This window comes from Pleurodeles waltl, chromosome 2_1, assembly GCF_031143425.1.
Source record: "Pleurodeles waltl isolate 20211129_DDA chromosome 2_1, aPleWal1.hap1.20221129, whole genome shotgun sequence".
In the NCBI taxonomy this organism is placed as follows: Eukaryota; Metazoa; Chordata; class Amphibia; order Caudata; family Salamandridae; genus Pleurodeles; species Pleurodeles waltl.
This window is the reverse complement of record NC_090438.1, coordinates 641,602,320-641,619,930: the sequence shown is the minus strand read 5'-3', so window position 1 is coordinate 641,619,930 and position 17,611 is coordinate 641,602,320. Positions and strand designations below refer to the sequence as shown.

Genomic DNA, 17,611 nt, shown 5'->3' with positions numbered 1-17,611 from the left:
AGCCCTTCACCTACACCCCACCCAAAACTGGGGGTGATCCATCCACCTTCCTTTCTGGCAATGTTTAAGGCAGGAAAAGGGCGAGAAGGAACTAGTAAAAAAAAAAAAAGTATCTTTGTCAGTGTTCCCAAAATGCCAAAGCCTACCTCTTAGAACACTAAGGTGCCACTCCTAGTGGAATTAACTACTGTAGATATTTCTACATTTGTGGAGTAACAACCTGCACAAGTAAAAACATTTATGCCCGTCGGGAATCTCTGTGTAAATTCCTGTCAAGTGTAAAAAAAAATGTTACATTCAGTCATAAATGTAAGTTTATGAAAGACTTTACCTCTGTGAATAGGGCACAAGGTGTTCAATTCACCCTAGATCACCCTTAACAGCTTAAAGTAAAAGGATTTGGAAACTAGCCCCCCTAACGAGAGAGGAGTATTGTGTATTTTTATCATCTGCACTGTAAAAAATACTGAGATTAAACGTGGATTAGGTTCACAGGATTTCCACCATTGTCATAGCTGCTAAATGCAATGTACAGAGCCCTTAGATTTAAGGTGCAACCTTGGAAAGATAAGAAAACAAAGAGAGAGTTGTGATTTTTCTTCTTTAATAAGAGCACCTGCAGGCTAGGCTTTTGGAGCGCAGATATACGTGGACACAGAGATCAACTAATATCACATCCTGCTAATGGAGATCTATCAGACAGACAGACAGAGGTCTATGGCCTTGGTACAATTCGTTGAGACCCATCATGAGGTTCGAAATAAAAGTCTGGCAGCCACCATCCTACTTAATAGGAAAATAAACACAGGCAGGTGGTCACCCAACACATCAACAATGCTACAGCGATTCATCACCTAATCATGATTAAAAACAATAATAATCAATAAATAAAGCCAGGTGCTCACTTCATGGCCTATTAACATATTTTCATAAATAAACAAAAACAAGTTTAAAGATTTTCCTTTTTTGTGAGGAAAATCAAGCATCTGGAGAAGACAGATCTAGCACATATAAAATGCATCGAATGTGGGATACATACTATACAACTAAATTGGTAATAACAACTGTATAGATCTTATAATACAAGCAATGCACACGAAGATATAGAAAACATTTGCTGCCATCATATAATCTGTGCTAAATTGTGTGCAGATAGCAGAAGGTCAAACATTACGCCAAGCTTGGCAAAAATAATAAGGTCTTAGCCCAACTTCATATCTTATGGTATCTAAGACTATAAAAGTGTGAAATGGCTAACAGTTATGAAAGGGTTAATTTTAGCTCTATTGCCGAACCATTTCGAGAACCGCATTTCAAATTTTTAATTTAAACCTGATCTGCTCAAAGCTGTGTGTGTTTTGCAAAACTGGACCACTTATGGAGCCAATAACTTGTTATCAAACTTTCTGTGAACAAAACAAGTGTCAAGAATCAATTCCAGGTTTGAAAACAAACACAATTAAAGCGAGTTAGAAACCTAATTAACGCCCCCCCCCCCCAAAGTTACTGACAAAACCTGCATAACATGAGTTTATTGTTAATTTATATCTAAACACTTCTGAAATTGACCAAATAAGTCTCTGGTATGTATCAACACCATAACATTCCTACAATCAAATTGTACAGAAGCATCGCTTCATCTATCTATAGTCAGGAACTAGTTTCCATAGGAAAAGCATTGTTGTTTACTTATAACTTTGCCACTGTTTGACAAATCTTCAAGACATTTTAAAAACTAGTTTGCCAGTCACTTTAGCTGCTGTCTGTAAAGTTTCAGGGTGATCTGTCCAACAGGGGGTAGAGGAAAAGAAAGGGATCCCAAAATGTGCTTTCCCTATAATTCTGCAGGAGGAAGGCAACCAGGGTTTTTGCCCCCCCCCCCCACCACCCCAAAGGCCGTGCTCGTTACCGGCTACACACTGTTCACCACGCCTCTCAGTGACGTGCGCACCATCCACCGCATGTGGTGAGGAAGCATTGAGGAAGCTATGAGGGGGAAGCCATTGTTGAATGCCAGTTGCTGGTTCCAGGATGGAGTGAGTTGAGCAGAGCTATCAGCTTCCACCCTACTCCCCTGGTCTCTATACCACTGGCATTGCTGCTGCCACTGTACTGGCCCACTCGTGGGGACATTAGAGTTCAGTTGTATGGCAGGACTGCTGGGACGGGGAGCAGCGTTGTCTGTGGCTATGGGGGCTGCTGCAGGAGGTGCTGCCAGAGTTAGCTGTGGGCCGCCAGTGTTGCTATCTGTCTCGCAGACGTGGTTTGTGGCTGAGCCTGGGTCGTACTTGGGTTGTACCTGGCCTGCCACAGTTGGTCCCTCTCAGCTGTGTTAGCCTCTTCTGCTGAAGGGGGTGGAAAATTCATGGCAATTGTGGCAAATCCTGCAAGGGTATGGCATTCCTACAGGAGTCCAGCTGATAGGTGATTAAGCCCAGAGCCTAGAGTCTGATAATCAATGGTCATCTGATTGCCTATTGATTAATGATTAATAATTAATCATTGATAACTGAGCCTGCAGCCTCGGGGGAGGGTGGTCGTATTTAGCAAGCAAATAAGCAAGCAGGCCGTCAGTGGATCACCAGCATTGTTGACAGATACTATCTGCAATCTCTGCCACTTTTTGTCATTTGCTGTCATCTGCCTTCCTTTAACTGCAATCGGCTAATGTGGGTGGAGACGACGGCTGCAAGATCAGGAGGAGAAGGAAAGTGGCAGACTGTCGATGCTGCTGCTGGGCTGCTATGCAGTGCTGCTGATTGGCTCTTTTCTGTTGGCAGCTGTCCTTGCTGCTGCTGGTTCTGCTGGTCTTGCCATTGGCTTTAAATGACTTTGTCATTTTTGCCATGTTTTGACTATATTTTGGCATTTGTAGCGGCATCACTGCTGGGGGTACAAACGTTTCTTGCTATATTTCCTGCTGCATTGTACCAACGGACTTCCCCTCTCTCTAGGAGACCCAGCTGCTCGACAACATATATGGTCTACGACATCTAGCTGTTGCAACAAACGGGGCTGTGACATCTTGGGGATGGCTGTTGCAAGAGTAAGAGTGTTCTACTAGTCTCAGTGTTTCATTTACCTGCTTCAAATGAGACCAGCTGCAACAATGGGCACGCACAAACTGGCTCCAGCAAAGGACAGTATTGTGAACAATCTCCCAGCTGGCACAACCCTAGATTACTTTCTGGTCCATGCTGTTAGTGTCATTAACAAAGGAAATTGAGCTGGCTGAAAGGCATTTATCACTTGACATGGGAGAAGGGCCCAGTATTGTTATGCATTGCTGGGAGCAATCATCACCCATTAATTCCCCAGCCTATGCGAGCAATCACTACCCACTACCCAGCCTCTATTGACTGATGCCCTTGAGGATGCTTCTATAAGCCTTACAAACAGTATTATTCCTGAGGAGGGTAAAAGCCATGCTACGTCCAAGGGTTGTGAGTCATCTACGAGGGCTCTTGGCTTGCCTGCATGTACTAGTCCCTGTAAACCTTCTGCAAGGAAGAGGAGGAAAACCAAGATAGGAGTCACCTCTGGAATTTCTGGGAGGAAGTTGGAACTCATTACTCGTCTCTCCAGTAGCAATGCCATAATCCTGTCAAATTGTGCCCTCCTCACATAGAGCTGGTGCCACCCATAAATGCTGCAGTAAAAGGGGGCGGCACCAGACCAACATTGGAAGCAGTACTGGACCAAGTCAAATCTTTAATAACATCTGCAATTGCCCCTTTGTAGAGAGGATAACTTTACTGGAAAGAGCCATACAGCACTTATTCCGCTAGTTGCCCTACTCTCTGACATCAGCTGTTCCCTTACCGCTCACCCTCACCCAACCACACAGGCACCCACCTGTGATAATTTTAGTGCCAATACTGGTAACCATTCCACTGTGCAGATGCACCCATCTCCCGCAGACTTCTCTGCCTTCTCAACTATCTTACCACATCCAACACTACATACAATAATAGGATCAGGGGCTGCTCTCCCTAATTGGAAAGCAACAGATGAAACCAGGGATTATAGGGTTCCTGGGGTCTTCACAGGTAGCAGATCTCCACCGAGGCCCAAAGCTGTATGAATCCAGCAGTCCTTGGACTAACACCCCAATGTTGCCCCTATATCACGGTTCTGCTAGGAGTGCCACCTCTGCCAGCCGCTCAAATCATCTGAGGGGGACTGTGTGATCATTAACTGTAGAAATCCAGATCTGGCATACCGTGTGATTTATTCTGGGTCTGGTTTTGAGATTGGGTGCAGCTCTGCGAGTGAGAGTACAACCACTAGTATTGTCCCACTTGGCTACTTGTATAAACCAAGAATAACCAGCCCATCTAGCTGTCAAGGTCAACTTGTAAGGAAGACAAAAATTGTACTAAGCTATTGGGTGTCCCAAGCATTGCTACTACCAATAGATACTTGCCTCTTTTTAGGTTAACTGTCAATGACTGACTTCAACTGCCCGTGGACTCATTGAGGAAGCCTGGAACTTTGACCGACAGCGAGGCTGTAATTGGCCTTATGGCTTCTCTCTGGTCTTCTTCTGTGGACCCAAGGCGACCTGCACTGAAGTATCTGGCCACGATGATTCATTGCACCTACATGTCTCTAGTAATTCTTTGCTCACTGCATTTCTTCCTCCCAGTTCTGGTCCTGGCCTTGATTTCATTGTCCTGGCACTCCCCCTCACCAAGCTCGTTTCCTGGAACCTAGCTGGTATTAAGAACAAGTTGGCATGCCCTGAGTGGGGAAGTTTTGCGGACCATTTCAATCTATGCATATTCCAGAAGACATGTGCTGGTAGACCATGTTTTAGGCCTGGGTTTGTTAGTTTTGATCAACCCGCTCAGTTCTCCGGGAAGGGCATGCCGTCGGGGGTTCTTGCAACTAGGCTGAGAACGACTTTGGCCTGTACCTCTAAAGGCATCAATCCCGGATCCCATGACATGCTATGTGTACTTTTGCAATTTCATGATGGGCTTTCATTATGTCTCCATAATGTTTATTGTAGGCATGATGGTAACACAACTGGTTTTCCTGTTATTGATGTTATTAATGTGCATCTTTTGTCCCTCCCAGCTGGTGTATTTAGAATTGTGGCAGGGGAATTCAACTGCAACTTTTAACCTCTTGGTATTGCTAATGAAGCACTAAGCAGAGAATAGGATGAAGTCTGGGCAATTCCAGAACTTACACTAAAACCGATTAAAAAATGGTCTTCGACAGTTATGCAACTTAATACCTTTTCCTTCAATAATGGTCTGAGAGCGTGCAACAGGAGGACCCATTCTGATAAGGAAGGGAACAATGCCTTCAATCGGCAGGTTGGAGCTAGGCGTATTGATTATATATTGATGGATGTAAGAGTATGGCCACAAGTAATTGACATGGAGGTGATTTCTAGGCAGGATAGCGATCATAATGCCTTGAACCTCACCATGAGCTTGTTGGATCCTAGTGTTCCATCATATGGCCCACAACCCCCTGACAAAAGGCTTGAGCCATCCAGCAATTGATGAAGACAGATGGAATGTCATTGATGCCATCCCAATTATTCAGGCCCAGCTGTATGAGGTAATTGCTACAGCTCTGAAAGCAGTTTTGGCCCTAGGAGGGAGTTTGCTTGCAGTGTCCGCTTGGCAGGAGTTCACTAAAATTCACAACTCTCTGTTCTGCTCTATAAAGTACCTTTTTGTGGTAAAAGCTACGGCTCTTCCAAAAATGACTCTTGCGGCCAAATGGTTTACCAAGGCATTTCAGAGGGTCTGACCTGGGCCACACATGTTGGAGGCAGGGCACCTGAGGGTGTGACCTTAGACATGCATGCTGGGGGCAGGGCACCCGGAAGTGTGACATCGGCCATGCATATTGGAGGTTTGGGTTCCTTAAGGAAGCGGAAAAAGGAGTGTTCTTCCTCTTGTGTTTTGCCTGTAGCTGCTCTGTCTCATCAACCGGATTGTGCTCCTTGCCCCATTACTGCATGTGAAGTTGCTGCTGCAATAGTCTGGATTCAACTGCACCAGGGCTAGATAAGGTGCCTGGGGACCTGTTTAAGGCCAAAAAGGAGATCTGGTGCCCTCATTTTGCTCTCCTCCTTAATAATATAATGAATGGGCTGGCCATGTAATGGACTTGGGCAGGGGCTGAAATCGGCCAAATCTATAAGCAGGACCTTACGTCTGTACAGTCAAACTATCGTTCAATTAGTCTTATCAGCAGCTCACAGAAGCTTTTTAGTCGTAGCCTGCAAATTTACAACTTGCAAGCTCTGGGCGGGAGGGGGGTCCTGTATGGTGGCGAACTTTGGGGACATGATAATGTCAATGATATGGAATTGATAGAAAAACAGTTTCTTCAAATCCTCACCCACCTTCCTGCTGGCACCCCATTATTGCCCCATAAATTAGATCTCTACATTCATCCTCTTGGCCTCAAAGTCAAACTTAGACCCATATTGTATTGGAGGAGGATCTGGTCCTCAGCGGACTTACTGCCCTTTCTGATGGGCCTGGAAGAAATCTTAAAAACAGGATCTCACTGTTGGGATACATCAGGCACTGTCTCGAAGAGACTGGGTGAGGAAGTATGTGGGCTCATCGGGAAAAGTTATGTGGCATTTCCAAGTCCATGCTGACGGTCTTGTATTGGAGGCATGTAGATGGTAAATGCCATAGGGGGGAGTAGCTAGTTTGACCTTTAGCTTCTTGGAATTTAAAGACACGTATCACCTCAAAGAGTATATGTACGCAATTGAGCCCCTTCTGCCAGATCTCTATATTTCAATTCCCGCATCGGGAACTTACCACTCCAGTCTTTAACTGCAAAGTGACGACATCCCCTTGCCGATGCTGAACTTGACTTGCGCTGTCCCTTAATCCCTGCTGCCAAGGAAACTGTAGAACATGTCCTGTATTTTTGTCTTCAGTATCATGCAAACAGGAGGAAATGGGTTTTGCTGTTGTGTCGCAATTAGGGTATCAGGAACTATAAAACTGCATCTAGGATTCTCAAGGCAGACACTACACAACCAATAGTATTTGCTGTTTCCAGCTTTTATATATATATATATATATATATATATTTGTGGAGACACAGACAGAAAACGGTTGCCCAGTCCATGTTCAACACCTAATGCTTAAGGCTTGTGTGATCTGATATTGCATCCTGCAATCTTTATCCTCATAAGTTTAATGTTTTTTTTTTTTTTTTTTTTTTTTTTTTTTTTTTTAATGGGCCACTGGCACATGTTAGGCTATGCAATCTTGTCTTGGGGTGCAGAAATGCATATTGATCTTTATTTAACTCATGGATCCCTCCCTCATGTCATAATTTCATGGATTTTAATGATTTTATTTGCTTTTACGGCAACAGCCGAAGTCTGATTAAAGTTATCCCAATGCAATTTCCCATAGGGATGTTAGACACAACTACAGCCTGAACAGGTGAATGGAATTACAGCAAATTTGTCAGAAAGCTAAATCTTGGTCCAGGAAGATTGCTTTTTTGTAATTTTGTGTACATCTGTTGAGTAGTTTTGGAGTTAGTAAAAGTAATTATGTATATTTAGAAGAGTGGATCCAGGTGGATTCGCACATTCATGCACCAACAGCAATGCTGTGGTTAGCTGGCCGTAACCTGAGAGGAAAGTTGCTGCTGCCGGTTGGCTCAACGGTACTCGGTTGCCAGTGGGGAAAATAACATTTTAAAGTGATTGAAGGGGCTAGGGTAGAGGTGCTTTGACCCCATGTGAATGATGGAGGAGTCTGTGAGGGACCACTCATGGGCAAGAAATTGTCCAAATGTTTTTTTTTTTTGTGTGTGTGCGAGGATCCATGGATCCACCCAGATCCTCATGGATTTGTGTGGATCCACAGAACCAGAACCCAAATTTTAGAAAAACATATACACCCACTCACAGATACACGCACTACTCACACACTCAAACACCCACTTACCCATAGAACCACCCACAGACCCAGAAAATCCTTCAGACAACCATTCATAGACCCACACAGCACTCACACACCTTCTCACAGACCTCCAAAACCCCTAAAACACCCACATAGCCACTCACACACCCACTCAGACCCCCAAAACCACTCACACACCCATGTACACACCCACTCAAACACACATATAGCCACCCCCAGACACCCAAAACCACTCACACACCCACACAGCCATTCACTACTACTTCACCCCGACACACAGACCCACACAGCCAGTCACAAACACACTCACACACCAACTGACACACCCACTCACAGTCCCAGGTTACAGCGAAATGATGGGAAATAGCATTAAAAAAAGTGAAAATTCACAGAAAAAAGACAGTTTACAGGGATGCTATAGTTAGGTTCACAATTTATACACACAACACCATAGGGATTCAGCAGTTATAGTTATCTCAAGTAACTATAACTCGTACCCTAAGGCAACTATAACTCACTCACTCACTCACCATTCACTGCTAATTACCCCACATAGTAAATCACTTATGATAGCTTCTGTGACATCATTGATAATATCACTGCAACATCTGCAGTAACAATATTGATGAGAAAAGAATCATCTTCCTGGAAAGTTTAGGAACAATCTATTAAATGGGAGCCAAGAAAAAGGGGGAAGGGTCCAAAAAAATCAATGTCCCCATTTTATTTTAACAGAGCTTCCTTACAAATGCTGAAGGGAATTATACTAGTTGTACCTAATTTGACAGAAAGTTAGATCTTTTACCAGAAAGAATGCTTTTTGTTATTTAGTGTAAATCTATTGAGTAGTTTCTGAGAAACTAAGGTTCATATCTGGACGGCTGTGTGCATAGAATAGGAGGCCCACGGGCCTGCAACTTCAAATAATAGAGCAATAGGATCTTCTGATAGGGGGGAAAAAGCGCTAACAGTTGCCTTGCTCCAATGAGTTGTGCAGAATCTTGCACTTGAATTGGCTGGTTGTAACTTGAAAGGAAATATTGCACCTACAGTTACAGGAGTTGGAGACTCAGACTTGGTATCCTGAAAATTAAAAGAAAGAAAGGTATGAGGGGGCTGGGTAGGGGTATCCTGATCCCCTGGTCCCTGTGTGAGGGGTGGATTTTAGAGGGATTTTTCTCCAGGAGCAAATAATAACAAAAGGTTTCCTTTTCGGGGCCCGCGATCCCACAGGAAACCTGTGAGGTGCAGTGCAGGCTCCCTTGCTTTCGCAAGAGTCCTGCAATTGAAAAAAAAAGGGGGGGGGGGGCTGGTGTCTTTTAGGGTTCGGTGTGAGAGCGGTTGGCCGACTGCTGAGCGCTGGGCCCAACTGTAAGAAGGCTGGCTTACTTACCTATGGTAATACAATTTTACTTTATGTAAAAAAAAGCCCTGGAAATTCACAAAAAAAAAAAAAAATCAAAGGATCAAGGGACGTTATAGTTAGGTGAAAATGTAAGTTTAATCATGATATTTTAAACAAGAAAAACTGAAATTCCTCAGTTGCAGTTAACACAAGAAACTATAGTTAAGTAACAAAAGGAAGTGCAACAGGGATGAAAAAGGGCCTCATTTGCAAGAAATATTGTCTGTTTTAGCCTGCCATCCCGAATGTGTGCTCTCCTGGTTAAAAACTAATTAAAACGTCCCAAACAGGGTGCTGTTGGCACAAGGAATTCGAATTCAGGTACACACCCAGCAGTTTAAACTCTCCTGACTTCCACTTGGCACAAGTGTTATATGTATTTAGCAAGTACATGTTTAGAGCCGGCCTTTAGCGCTCTTCAACCTAAGGAATGCCTTCAGCACAACTGGCGTGGATTGAGCTCCCGCTCATTAAAATAAAAGAACAACCGAAGCAGAGAAAGTAAAACCAGGATATACCCACTAAGGAATTCTTTCACATATGTGAGACGCTGTCTCCTTAAAGGCCTCATTGCCGCTTCGAAGTGCAGCTTTCATGAAGAACGCTGAGCACAGCTGCTTGCGGTAAATCCTTAGCTTTGTAAAATATATTCTGTAGAAATTGTTCAAATTTCCATTACATCGATATAATCTCATGTAATTTTGTGAATTTCATGTTGCACATGTTACAAGAAATTCCCAAAATGACGGCTTTATGTCATGAGACATAACTGCACAGCGGTTGCAGCCAACACGGTAACAATGGAACAACCAGAAAAAAAGGTATCTGTTATTTAGGGCACCTGTCTTTTTAGCGCTAATTTTGGCGCAAAACATATCCTTGTGTCCTAAAGGGACACGAGGATGCCTTTTAGGCTAAAATGTAGCGCAAAGTGCCGATTTGCATTTCACAATATTTTTGCAGAATTTCACGTAAATAAACTAAAGGAAAATACGCAAAATTCACAGACATCTAATAATGTCTCCGTTTTGTATCTCTCGTGGAATTTAAGAGCAAACACTTCCAACCAGCCAGTCAAATCTCGACAAGACTGTAGGGAAGAGGTAGTTCCACAGGTGTGTTGTTCACTAAACACTAGTAAAACTGATAAAATTAGCACTTGTATAGCGCACTACTCACCCGTTAGGGTCTCAAGGCGCTGTACTCATACCGCTATGGAACCCCTCCTGGCTTTTCTCTGTGAGGCGCCCACTCCTGAGCACCCCCAGGGTGAAGCCAGGCATCCAAGCGCTGTTGGGGCCGTTGTGGAGATTAAGCAAGCTATTGCCCAGAGTTGCAGAGTGGGACCCATGAATTAGATTAGGCACCGCGGCGAGAATTATCTGGTCAAGGGGAATTGAGCCCAAGACCTGCCGAAGCGGGACTTGAACCCTGGTCTTGAGCCAGATCTCTGCTTCAGGGTCTGCCGCTCTAACCATTGAGCCACACTTCTCCACTATATGCATTGAGCTGTAAACAAACTAATGTTGTCCATGCACACGAAACGAGGCAGCAAACAAGTGGGCAATCAATGATCTTGTAAGTGGATTTCTTCCGTTAATAAATCACTTGAACTATGGCATGGGTGGCACGCTGCACAAACATCTCTAGAATTGCTCTGATTTGTTAAGATGCAGGAGCACAGCTTATCCCAAGCACTGAAAGTGAAATGGGACAACTCGAGGTGCCCCTTAGAACGGTGTCCTATCATTGTTAAACAGAAACACATTTTAATTTTAAGAGACTTTACTATCAGTTCTGAACAAGCTTCATTTTGTAACATGTGGGGACTGGCTTAGCTTTAGTGCCAATGCAGGTACGTCCAACATATGTCCATAAGGGCCGGGTGTAAGCCCGATTTTCAGGATAAGCACGGACTATGTAATTGAGTCCAAATAAATATGACTCCAGGTAAACTTTTTATATGTGGCTATCTTGATATTCTGGCGCGGATATTCTAACTCAACCATGGAAAAGGCTTCTTTGCTAAGGAACAGTAAAAGGCATCTCGAAACATGTTAGGGTATGTAATGGTGTGAAAGAATCAACATATTAATTTCACTGTGCTTGTTATTGCAAAGACTACGGTAGTTACATTTCAGAACATGATGAAAAAAGATCTAAAGATGTAAAACACCCACTATCATGTTGTGCTTTGTCAGAAAAGACTCAAGCAGGAGTTCTTGGTTTCAAATATAATGTTCCAGTTAATTTCTACCATGCAGCTTCTCAAATATGATTCCTACCCAATTGTTAAGTCCAGGAAGATAAGATCTGGAGGGATAAAATTAGGTTCTTCATAGCAGTGTGGCCACTTATTTTAAAGTACAAGGAGCAAAAAACATACAACAATATTAAATACAGATGAGACACACATCGTTATGTGGGCTGCCAGTGCTCAAGCTCCAGTGACATTCTCTAAGCACTGGCGAGAAGGTATTCAAATTGGATAGACACAAACCACATACTAGTAAATGTCTCAGTCTATTGTCAGTGTTTCACAATGAATATGAATGATGAATTGAAAGGCAAAGCTTTTTAAATCACTTTTATATTATTTGCTGGAGTGGTGGGTGGGATAAACAGACAATGCTAATTCCCAGTTAATTAAGGATGTTTAAGGGTAAAAAGTGATCAACTAATGGGGCGAATATTTGTATGCAAGATTTTTACATTCATCATGGGTTGCCGTGGGCTCATCAGATCTTGTGCATCTCAGTAAGAGCTCTGGGTTTATGAGGTTCTCTCGGAACACTTTTTCTTTCCAGCTGGTTCGAAGGCAAGTTGGTTAAAAAAGACTGACTAAGCTGACTGGTCAACTTGAAGTCAAGGTAGCTCTTGGTGTTGTATTTAAGGAGCCTGAAATCAAGTTGTTTACGCCCAAGAAACAAGGTCTTGAGTTTGGTACTTTCTTGTGGCAACAGCAATAAGGATCTGGGATATTGGAGGGAATATAGTTATTGCAGATGGCTCATGTAGACAGCCCTGACCTAGGGAATGCAGTGAAGTATGAACACAGCAGTACCCTGTGGTCTCTAATCTATTTGTCTGTTGGGCTGAGAGACTCATGGAAAGAGATAAGATAATGAAAAGGGAAGTGGTGGCTGTAGGGATCAATAGCATCCTGTACATCCATTGGAACAGTGAAGCAGAATCTCAGTTGCAGATAGTTTCTGTGCCCTTTGTGTAATATTAAGTGATGTGGGATAATAACCACATTTATGCACAAATCAATGTTATTGGATTTGATGATTAGTGAAAGGGAGCCTAAAAACAATGAAAAGGCTTGGTGATGAGGCTGATCTTTTCGTATACTACCCAGGTGATGGTGACTGTCAGTAGAGAAAGGATGCCACCTTTGCCTTGTGGAACAAACCAGTGGTCAAGTAATTATGTGAATCACTTGAGTGTCTTTGTGCCAATAGAATAAGCTGGACCATTTTCATCCTTTGCAGGAATCAATGCCCTTCAAAGTTGAAGGATCTTTGGACCCTGTGACATAGTGTGGTAGAACCACTAACACAATTTCAATACAAACCCAATTAAGTTACACACCATGACTAATGTGGCCCTGGAAGGAAAAGTCCAGTCCGAAATAAAGTGAAGAGATTTATTACAAACTCAATGTCATGTAGACAAAAAGTAAGACAAAGTTATAAAGATACATAATCACCAAGGGTTGCCCAAGACGATGAAATAAATTCAGGAGGACTAACATTTACAGAAGTAAGCATTCCAGAATAATAATACAAAAATCAAGTGTTGCTCAGGATTAGCAATTATCAGTCAATTCAAATTTAGCAGTCAATTTAACTGGGTATGTGGGGAAACCCTACAGTTAGCCAAATCAGGGAAAAATGTGTGGGGCGGAACACATGTGGGTATAAGACAAAAAGTACAAAAAGGGCAAAAAGAATTCTGAAAAAGATAATCTCAGACTGCAAGCTACTAGTTAAAGTGTGTAAAAGATAGATAAAAGAAAAATCATCAGCATGTCAGGTGCTCGATCAAGAGGCTTCTGAAGGGGATCTGAAGAACGATTTCTAAATCTCAAAGGGGCAAAGCAAGAGAAGAAGATACCTCTCTAAGGGTCACAGCATACAGGGTTCTTCATCAGCAAAGCATCTGGTCACAGGACTACTGGAAATCTGACCAAAGTCCAAATGGTCATTGGTATATTAAAGTTTATATGGCATTCTGATTCATCAAAGGTGACAGTCCATTTTCTTTTGGAGGGGCATCATTCAATAGAAATTTATCACAAGACTCCAAACTGCAACATCCATAAATCTTCCCAGGTATGTCATGAAAACATCTTCCATCCATGTGGGTTCACTCAAGTTTGAAACAATTGTATACACTAGCAGTCCATGTTCCAAGATGTACTACATTTAAGGACATTATTGCAATACCCTTTACATCTAAGACAATAGGGGACTTTTACCAAAAGCTTGTTTTCTCATGGGAACGAAGTCTGAAAGAAAACTCACATTAAGGAATGAATCAGCATTTCCTGTACATTAACGAAATACAAGGTTGGCAGGCCTCACTTAGGCTAATGCATGTGAATGACAGTAATAAATTCAAATAATATGTTTTAATAACACATTTAATATTGCAGACCTATGGATTTAACATCAATAATACTTCGTTAATATGTGTGTTACATTCACTTTAAACAGAAAAAAGACTATTAATGCATTTCAATAGATATAATGAGGAACTACATTCCTTTAATTCTTGCACACAATTTAATTCATTAAGCATTAGAAATTCAATCTAATTTCAATACATTCTGTAAGTCTAGAGTCTAAATTACATCATAGTATCAGTTTCATCCATCCAACATTTATTTTAACGTGAATGCCATCTATGACAAACTCTACAGTGTAAACAAATGCACAATAATAACGTGTCGTTACATTTCTACATTTAAACCATTACCACTGTGATATACATAAGGCATAAACTGTGACAATTTTGATGAATTTTGTGACATGAGGGGCTGCACTAAAATTTAGACTACATCACATTTGGCTATACAGTTGAAGAGTAAGACACAGGAACATTAGTGCAAGGTCTGCATCAGTGAAACAGAGAAGTTACTGACAGCAATCAGAAGTGAGATTTCAATACCAGGATGAGGGGGATGCTAAAGTGGATGTCAGTAAGAACACTCTGGGATTTGGGGAGTGAGGAAAGTTACTTAGTGCATACGGTTTCTGAGACTGGCCAGAAAAGGAAGTCTAAAGATAGGTCTGAAATTGGCTTGCATGAAAACAGGTATCTTTTATGCAAGCCACGTGAGCAGCCCTATAAGTATGTTGCTTCTTAATGATAACTGTTTTTTTTAATCATACCACATCCCACTCTCTAAGCCACTTCGCAGTAATAAAGAGCTAGACGTGATTCAGTTTTGCAATGCGAGCTGTACCAACCACTGACATACTCAATAAAAGAGTTAACAATCGATGGGTGCCAAAAAACTGCAGATCAAAATGTCCAACTGGGTCAAAGAACATGTTATTTCATTATGTGTTTGTTTTGGAAAAGGGAGAGTGTAACAAGTAGCAACGTGTCTATTAATAATTCTTCAAAGAAAATGTAAGGCAATGGCTCCACAACAGGAGTTTACAAGGAAGGGCAAAGTGCAACCTTGTTTTCAAAAGGTATTCGGACCGGAGATATACATTTTTTGAACGTGTAGTAGAACTTCATTGACTTTTTCTGAACAGTTTCTCTGTCTCCTCAAGAGAACAGTTTATTCATAATCAAACACAATTAACTCCTCAAGGTGACATGAACATTTCTATCTTTTCTCGGACTCTGTTTACTGGTTTCCTATTTACGATTCTAAAAACACCACACAGGTCTGGCCCAGTCACAATTTTAACTTTTCTCCCCGCCTCATGTTTTCAAACAATTCTGAAAAAGAATTCATACGTTAACATACACCCAGGGACTTTCGGTGCGCTCTATTCGTCTATTGCTCTGTTCATGTGTCATTCACATTTTGCTTCCCCCAACCACACATCATGGTAGTAGGGGTCAGGCCACTTCAGCCTTTGGCTCTTGTGAACTGTGACCGCAATTTCCTCATCACAGCCAATTCTGCCTGAAAATGGGTGCACTTCAGTAGCAAGGCCAGTGTGTCGGCACAACTGCCCCACTACTTTATTGTTTTTATATTTTTGTGTTTTCGGCACATTGCATATGTCTGCCGAAAATAATGCAATGCATGCTTGCCAAAGTCAGAGCTGGTAACTTTGACAATGCCTGTTAGCTGGTAGTATGATTCAAAGATGCAAACAAAGTTATTATTCTAGCCCTGTCATTCGTTTTCACCACCGGCTGCCTTCTGTAACTTCACTTTTAGAGCCCAGGGTTATATGCAAAAGCCACTGCAGAACACGGTTTTATGGATTTGCTGAAGAAGTGGTGAAACAGGATGTGCCACGAAAGACAAGAAGTGCCACCTGTTATCAGAGTGGCCTAAGGCATGACACGCTTCGCAGGAAGTGTTTATAGCCGAAGACGTGCTTAGAAAAGAACGCCTGCCTCTAGGTATGTGTTCCAGTGTTGGAGTAAAGGGCCTGATTAGGAGTTGCCCATTATATTCCGATCCGTGCCTAAGTAATACCTGTTTACGCACGGGTCGGAATTCTGAGTTAAAAGGTATTGAACGTATCCAATAATTATCGAATACGTCAAATGCCTCAACCTTCGGTACATTTCGGCAGGTCACACCTGCTGAAATGTAACAGGAGAAACGTGTACAGTATTTACTGTACCACGGGGAGTGTGATGTGTTAAATACCAAAATACGCTTGTTATTCCCCAGTAGCTTGTAATAGGGGCTATTTTCGCACCCGATAAATAACGAATCTCAGAGTCCGGTTATTTACCAGGCGCGATAACCAACACTTTCACTTGTAATCAGATACTTGGACACTTAAATGAAATATGTACTACTTTCACTTTAGAACTATGCTTGAGCGAGTGGGACGCATTGCAAATAGAGCGGATTGTATGGGGTTACCCCCGTGACTTAGTTCCAAGACGCAAGTCAGGACTTATCAGTCAAACCCTTCCTAGTACATCCCTATGCTGAGGGCAGCGTAAGTAGAGCCGTGTGAAGGGTGAAAAAGGGGGTCTTGAGACTGGGAATTCAAAGACCGTGAGAGCAAAAAACATAAGGAAACGGGATTATGTGAAAGACCCAAGCAGCAGTGGGACTTGTCAGTCATGGGGCGAGCAGGTAGCAAGGGCGGGGGAGTCATGGGATGTGAGGGAACGAGCGAGCCTATCAGCATCCTGCGAAGTGAACCTCGCACCTTGACATCCCAGCAGAGGAATGCTAGCGAGCATTCTGTTGCCATAACTACAGCCAGGACCTCATTAATCCTGTGGAAGCAGGCGTGGGGGAGTGGATGAAAAGAAATTAACTCGGCTGTGCCATTCACAGGCGCACACCAACAGCGGCTGGGCCCCTTGGAAATCACCGAGGTCGGCAGAGAATGTGGAGTATAAATATTATAATTACTTCCAAATGTTCTGCTGTTATAACACAGACGTAAAATATGGGAGCCGCTTTCAGAAAGGCGTGCAGCCTCTTATTGCATACCAGTCACACGCAGCAGCATGTGGTAAGGAGTGCCAAAGTACTGCCTAGAACTCCGCGAGCTATTTAGCCCAAGTTTGCTAATAATCAGATTCCAGTGGAGGTAGACTGGTGTAACCTGCCTCAGATAAGAGCCCTTTAGAGTCTCGGCTTTTTCACCAAGTCGCTACTCGATGGCTAGGCAGTCACCCTGTGGTAAGAACACATAGGCTCGGTTTACAAGTCCTTAATGCTTTGGGGCGGGTGGCAGTGCGGTTCTGACCACTTTCACAAACCATCAAGTTCACTCTTGTTGGTGTGCCGTCTCAATACAGAATTTCCTAATCCATGTGTTTGGCTTTAAGAAACCTGTACGTTATCTTAAGTGAGAATTTAGATTCATAACTCAAAAAACATATGCAGGGACTTCTAAAAATGTGAGCAGGTCTTGGCACCATACGGGGCTAACTTGATGCAACATTTTCTTTTGCAATATCGTGAAAATGCTAGCCTCTGTCATACTACAGGCATACCTCTACTTTGTGCAAATATACTACAATAAGAATATTTGAGCCACACCCACAAATAAAAGAGACACATGGTACTGCTTCACACGTCTAACAGACATACCCC

General features: G+C 42.7%; 1 protein-coding gene across 4 annotated transcripts in view; it reads right to left on the bottom strand.

Moving 5' to 3' along the window:
* The window catches only part of TNS3 (tensin 3), a 752,439-nt gene that overhangs the window by 145,155 nt on the left and 589,673 nt on the right, over window positions 1–17,611 (bottom strand). The window lies entirely within an intron of this gene.